This window comes from Hoplias malabaricus, chromosome 12 (assembly GCF_029633855.1).
Source record: "Hoplias malabaricus isolate fHopMal1 chromosome 12, fHopMal1.hap1, whole genome shotgun sequence".
Classification (NCBI taxonomy): Eukaryota; Metazoa; Chordata; class Actinopteri; order Characiformes; family Erythrinidae; genus Hoplias; species Hoplias malabaricus.
Window position 1 is genome coordinate 20,484,220 of NC_089811.1, and position 6,000 is coordinate 20,490,219.

Below are 6,000 nucleotides of genomic sequence, written 5' to 3' on the forward strand. Positions count from 1 at the left end.
AGTTGCTCAGTTAACTGTCAATGGGCAGAGAGGCCTACACAGTTTCTGATAAAATAAGTGGACCCCACAAAACAAAAAACCCATCACCAATCAGTAGAGATTAAGGTTTAAACTCATCCTCACACTTCATTCCGCATATGGCATATGGTTATGCACAGCTGTGTGTGTGTGTGTATGTTTGTGTGTGCGTGTGGGGAAAAGTGATTAGTCCAGCAATGCAGTGACATAAGGTCAGTTGTCCTCCAAATGCCCTCCACAGACTCTAGAGCCAGACTATTGCCAGACTCATCCCTCTCAAGTGGGAGCCCATTTCAAGCAGAAGGGTTATTTGCTTCCAACAAACCATAGAAGTGTTCAGGTGTGACAGCAGAGGGGAGAGTATAAGCACAGGATATTTTTCATCTGTAGGCGGACTGTGGAAGCAATCAGATTACACGCCACTTGATTTGAAAGTGAACTTGTGCTGAGTCTAGGTGTGACTGCAGAACTCACTGGCTGGCATCAAGCACAGGGAAGCAGCTTACAGCAATCAATCAGTCTCTCTCTCTATCTCTCTCTCGGATCTACGCTGAATTATTAACACAGCTGCATTAATGGAAAATGATGGCTTGGCAATCTTTCAAGTGCAAGGCTCATTTAGTTCAGACAAATTTAAAAAATCATTCACGCGTGTTCCATTGTTACAGCTACCGAGCTAAATGGATACAAGCAATCTATTGTTCTAAATCATATGTAATGTCTATTTACAATATTGAGTAGGCACTTCACACACACACACACACACACACACACACACACACACACACACACACACATATATATATATATATATATATATATATATACACACACACTAGAGTTTCTCACTGTGAAAAAATACACTGTAATGAACTGCTGTATAAATTACAGCGAAAATCCAGTTGTAATCTATATTTAATATATTCTATTTATCCAACAAATACAGCATATTTCTAAGCAGAATGTTGGAAGATCGAGTTCTATGCTCAATATGTTGAAATGCCAGATTTCCAACACATCATTCAATTTTAGTGCACTGTGTATACAGGCTGTAATGGACTGGCGCCCTGTCTAGGGTGTGTTCCTGCCTTGCCCCCAGTGATTCCGGGTAGGCTTTGGGTCCTGGACTGGATAAGCTGTCACAGGAAATTAAAGAATGAATTTGTATAGAGCTTTGTACTGTAAAATCAATCTTGTAAAACAAATTCAAAAAGCTATTAGTAAACTGTATTTTTAATTATAGCATTGCAATGCAAATGTGAACTGCAGTAAAAGTAAATAGTAAATATCCCCTTCAAACAGAATGTCTGTAGATAAATGTATTTAATAGAAATCTAAATATCTAGAAATTAGTTACAAATCTATGAATATAAATACAACAATCCCACTATAGGTTCAGCAGGAATGGGTGCACCTTAAAGAAGCTGAATCCTAATAATCACTATGCTTTTAAAATGGAACTCAGCAATACGTAATAATAATATTACTTATAATAATATTAATATAATTATATTCATGAATAAATGTCAGGAACAATGGGCAACACAGTGGTGCAGCAGGTAGTGTCGCAGTCACACAGCTCCAGGGACCTGGAGTCCCGCTCCAGGTGACTGTGAGGAGTTTGTTGTGTTCTCCCCGTGTCCGTGTGGGTTTCCTCCCACACATTGGTAGGTGGATTGCCTGCTCAAAAGGTGTCCATGTGTGTGAGTGAATGTGTGAGTGTGTGTGTGTTGCCCTAGGAAGGACTGGCACCCACTCCAGCGTATGTTCCTGCCTTGTGCCCAATGATTCCGGGTAGGAATCACGGACCCTTCGTGACCCTGAACTGGATAAGCGCTTATAGATAATGAATGAATGAAGTCATGAACAATATAATGATGATGATAATGACGATGAAAAAGAAGTTTCCCATTTATAGTAAGGAGATGGTTTCCCTTTTAGATTACCACAAAGAAAATAATCATCATGATATTATTTTGTTTACATCCTCAAACATGTGTAATATGTGTAAAGTGTATGAAATGAAATGAAATGAAATGAAATGAAATGAAATTGAATGCTCTGGAACAGCTGCACAAACGCATAAGGTCACCAAGTGTGGCTAAGTGTGGGCTAGAGAGGTATAAAGCACTAGGCTGAGGAGCAGTGAAACTGCCTTCTGTGGAGAAATGATGCTCCATCCAATACCTTTTGTATGATTTAGAGTGGTGACTGTGATCCAGAAATAATCAGAGCAATGTTCCAGTATATGATATAAAGCCTTTTCAGTGGAGAAGCTGTTACTGCAGCAGAGGATAATAAACTACTTAAAATTACCCTTCCTAGATTTGTTTTTGATTTGGAAGAAACATTGATTTCAGTGTTAATTGCATTTCAGAACACATAATAAAATTCACTTTATAGCAGGTCTTCTTGCAATAATAATAATATATGTTGTCCCTTTCAGAGTACCACAGTGGAAATTAACCATATGACTTGTCCTCAAGTATTTGTCCCACCCAACATATCGAAATGGGCATTCCAGTTGGGGTCCAGCATGTCATGTTGAAGGGTAAAATGCTAGGATGCTTATGGATGAGTTAAACCTTGGGTCAATATTAGCAGCCCACCTGAAACCACAAAACTTCCCTATGGACTTTAAGACTACGGTTGATTCTATCAGGGTTTCAGTGTTTGTAATTGTACATTGTTTTGTCTGACAGTGTATGTCCACATTGTTATTTTTCTATATATCTATCCAACTTGTTTAACCACTGGTGAACGAAGCTCTGGTGTCAAGTTGGGCATGAAAAAACTTCCTTTCTCTCTGGAGATGGATGAAATATACATAAAGCTGTGTATGAATATGTCTTCCGAGGATCCGCATTGCTTTACTGAGGGACAGGAGGCAGGAATGATAAACACGCGGCTCGCTGGGGCATTCTGCCGCCTCAGACATATCAATTTCTCACGTATAAGCCACAAAACCCGATACAACAGCGGGAGAGAGCTCTTACTGCGCCCTGCCGTCTGCTGGTGATGACAGAAACCGAACGGAACTGAACGAAGGGGAGAAAGAAAGCCTACTGTTAGCCGAGCTAATACATTGTGTACAAAATAAATTCCAGCTCCTGTTCGTGAGATTGAACTTGCCATTCACACCAAATTACATATAAATTAAAGCCCCAAAAAGCTCTAAGACGCCAGTGGCTTGTATTTCACCGTATAGTAAGACTGATACGAACTTCATTAGCTGTATTAGCCGATAAAAGAATACATATATAAACATGTACACAACAGGGATACGGTACACACAGCTAACCTATTGCGTCTGAGTGCCAGAGGTGATTTACGTTAACGTAACGTTACAGCCTTTTCTTCAACCAGCCCCCAAGGCAGCATACAGAGCACAACAGAATAGCAACGCTTTTAGTTAAATAATAATAATAATAAACGTACCTTTTTCACCTCGTAAACATCCCCACAGTGCTTCAGGAATGTGTTCCGAGCTCAGAAATCCTCCTCTGTTCTACTCATCCACATTCAGGGATAACACCCTTCTCCTTTCACCTCCTCCAGCGGCGGCGGGACTCATGCCTCATCAATGGGCGGTGTATTGAGCCTCTCCGCCAATAGGGGGCGAAAATAACTAACCACAGCTAATGACTGCTCATACATGAAATGGGATTTTCTCCCTCGAGTAAACCGCAAACGTACGTAAACGTCAAATCGATTAAAACATCACATCAGAAAACGATTAGACCAAAAAATAACAAGAAATCCAAATAAAAGCATACATTAGAGATGGAGTGGCAGGTACTGCAGTACTGACAAATTGCTGCAGGGTCTTGGCATCCTCAGTTTAGTTCACTGTCTATGAGGAGTTGGTGTGTTCTATCTGTGGCTGCATGGGTTTCCTCCAGTGGCGGATGCTGGTCTTTCAAGGAGGGGAAGCTCAATTTCGGCCTACATCATAAAACGTGTCGGTTTATTTATACGTAAATACTACCCTCTGTTCATTTTTAAGAAAATGATCTGTGACCCTGTCGGACCAACAAGGCGTCTTTTCCAAGGACTTCAATAGTGTCCTCTCAATGGCCAGCAGAGCTAGGCTGCTTAAACGGTCTTGGCCCATGTGAAGTGTGTCCGCCTGTGAGTGCTTTGTGACGGTGGAGGGGCTCAGCAACACCCGCTGGACAGAAACTGCGATAGAAGTCAGTCTCCAAACACAAGCAGCTACAAAAACCCACCAGAAATAGAAGCTCAATTTGTCGCTAGTCGTTTTTAACAAAGAAAATGCCGCTAAGTGGTTTAAGAAAGTCTCCGGTTTAACTCAGAACAGATTGAAAATTGAACGCTCCCATGGATCTTTACAGCATAGGATCGCTGATTCGCTCATTTCGCTGTCAATCAAAAAGGAATTCAACCTCAGACAGATCATCCAATCATCATGCAGAAGATGAGCGTCCGGGCCAGCCGAGGCCAGCCCACTGCCCGATAGACCCCCAGAGACACTGAGCGTCCGACGGGCGGGACAAAGCCCAGCATTTATCCAATGACTCGTCTCGTTTCGCTGCACTTCGCTGCTTCGCTATTGAACTCTGTTTCGCGCTGTTTAAATCACTGTGAATCTGCGGAAATGATTGAGAGGAAAGCTTCGTCTTTACCAGTGATAAGAAGCTGATTCTGAACAAAGGTTGAGCGCATTGTAGTGCATATTTATTCAATGACATGTACACAACAGTATATATTTGATCACTTATTTTTTGACATTTTAGGGGAAGCTGAGCTTCCCTTGCAGTCTTAGAGCAATCGGCTCTGGTTTCCTCCAACAGTCCAAAAACCACACGATGGTAGGAATACACCCTGGAGGGGGCACCAGCCCTTCACAGGGCAACACACACGTTCACTCACACATATGGAAACATTTGAGTCGCCAATCCACCTACCAATGTGTGTTTTTGGACAGTGGGAGGAAACCAGAGCACCTGGAGGAAACCCATGTGGACACGGGGAGAACGCTCCTCAAATTCCTTACAGACAATCAGCCGGAGCAGTGGCTGAATCGAGGCTGAATTGTTTGGAAGCACTACCTACTGCTGCATACAACAAAGGCTTATACTCCACAAACCCCATTCAGCCACAACTGAATCACTCCAATGAACAGTTTCCCAAAAGGATGTACATGAATATTAACATGCATATGCATTCATGTATATTCAGACTGTAAGAAGGCACACAATCCCAATCACACAGTGTAATTATAATAATCAGTGAATGACTCATTGGGCAGGTGCTCCTGTTCTTCTCTGATGATCTGTGTTGACCTTGAATACACACCCATTCCTGCATCTGACCAACTCTTAGCAGTGGTTTAACCACATGAAAAAAGACTTTGTTATTCACAATCTTGCTCCAATCCTCTCAAATCCTAGAATATGGCAGCTCTACTCTTGGTTTTCTTAAAGTACTTTCACTTCTGAAATACATTAATGAGTGAATTAATAAATAATAACAATTGTTATTAGTAATTATTCATTCATTCATTCATTCATTATCTGTAACTGCTTATCCAATTCAGGGTCGCGGTGGGTCCAGAGCCTACCTGGAATCATTGGGCGCAAGGTGGGAATACACCCTGGAGGGGGCACCAGTCCTTCACAGGGCAACACAGACACACACACATTCACTCACACACTCACACCTACGGACACTTTTGAGTCGCCAATCCACCTACCAACGTGTGGTTTTGGACTGTGGGAGGAAACCCGAGCACCCAGAGCAAACCCACGCGGACACGGGGAGAACACACCAACTCCTCACAGATAGTCACCCGGAGCGGGAATCGAACCCACAACCTCCATTTCCCTGGAACTGTGTGACTGAGACACTACCTGCGGGTTACCTGGAGGTTGTGGGCTCAAGTCTCGCTCCAGGTGACTGTCTGTGAGGAGTGTGGTGTGTTCTCCCCGTGTCTGCGTGGGTTTCCACCGGGTGCTCCGG

General features: G+C 42.6%; 1 protein-coding gene across 1 annotated transcript in view; it reads right to left on the reverse strand.

The window, feature by feature from the left end:
- vangl1 (VANGL planar cell polarity protein 1) overlaps window positions 1-3,555 on the reverse strand; it is an 83,469-nt gene extending 79,914 nt beyond the window's left edge. The window contains exon 1 of the mRNA XM_066686700.1: window positions 3,457-3,555. The gene's annotated coding sequence lies outside the window, so the exon portion shown is untranslated. The remainder of the gene's footprint in view (window positions 1-3,456) is intronic.
- Window positions 3,556-6,000: the final 2,445 nt, after the last annotated feature.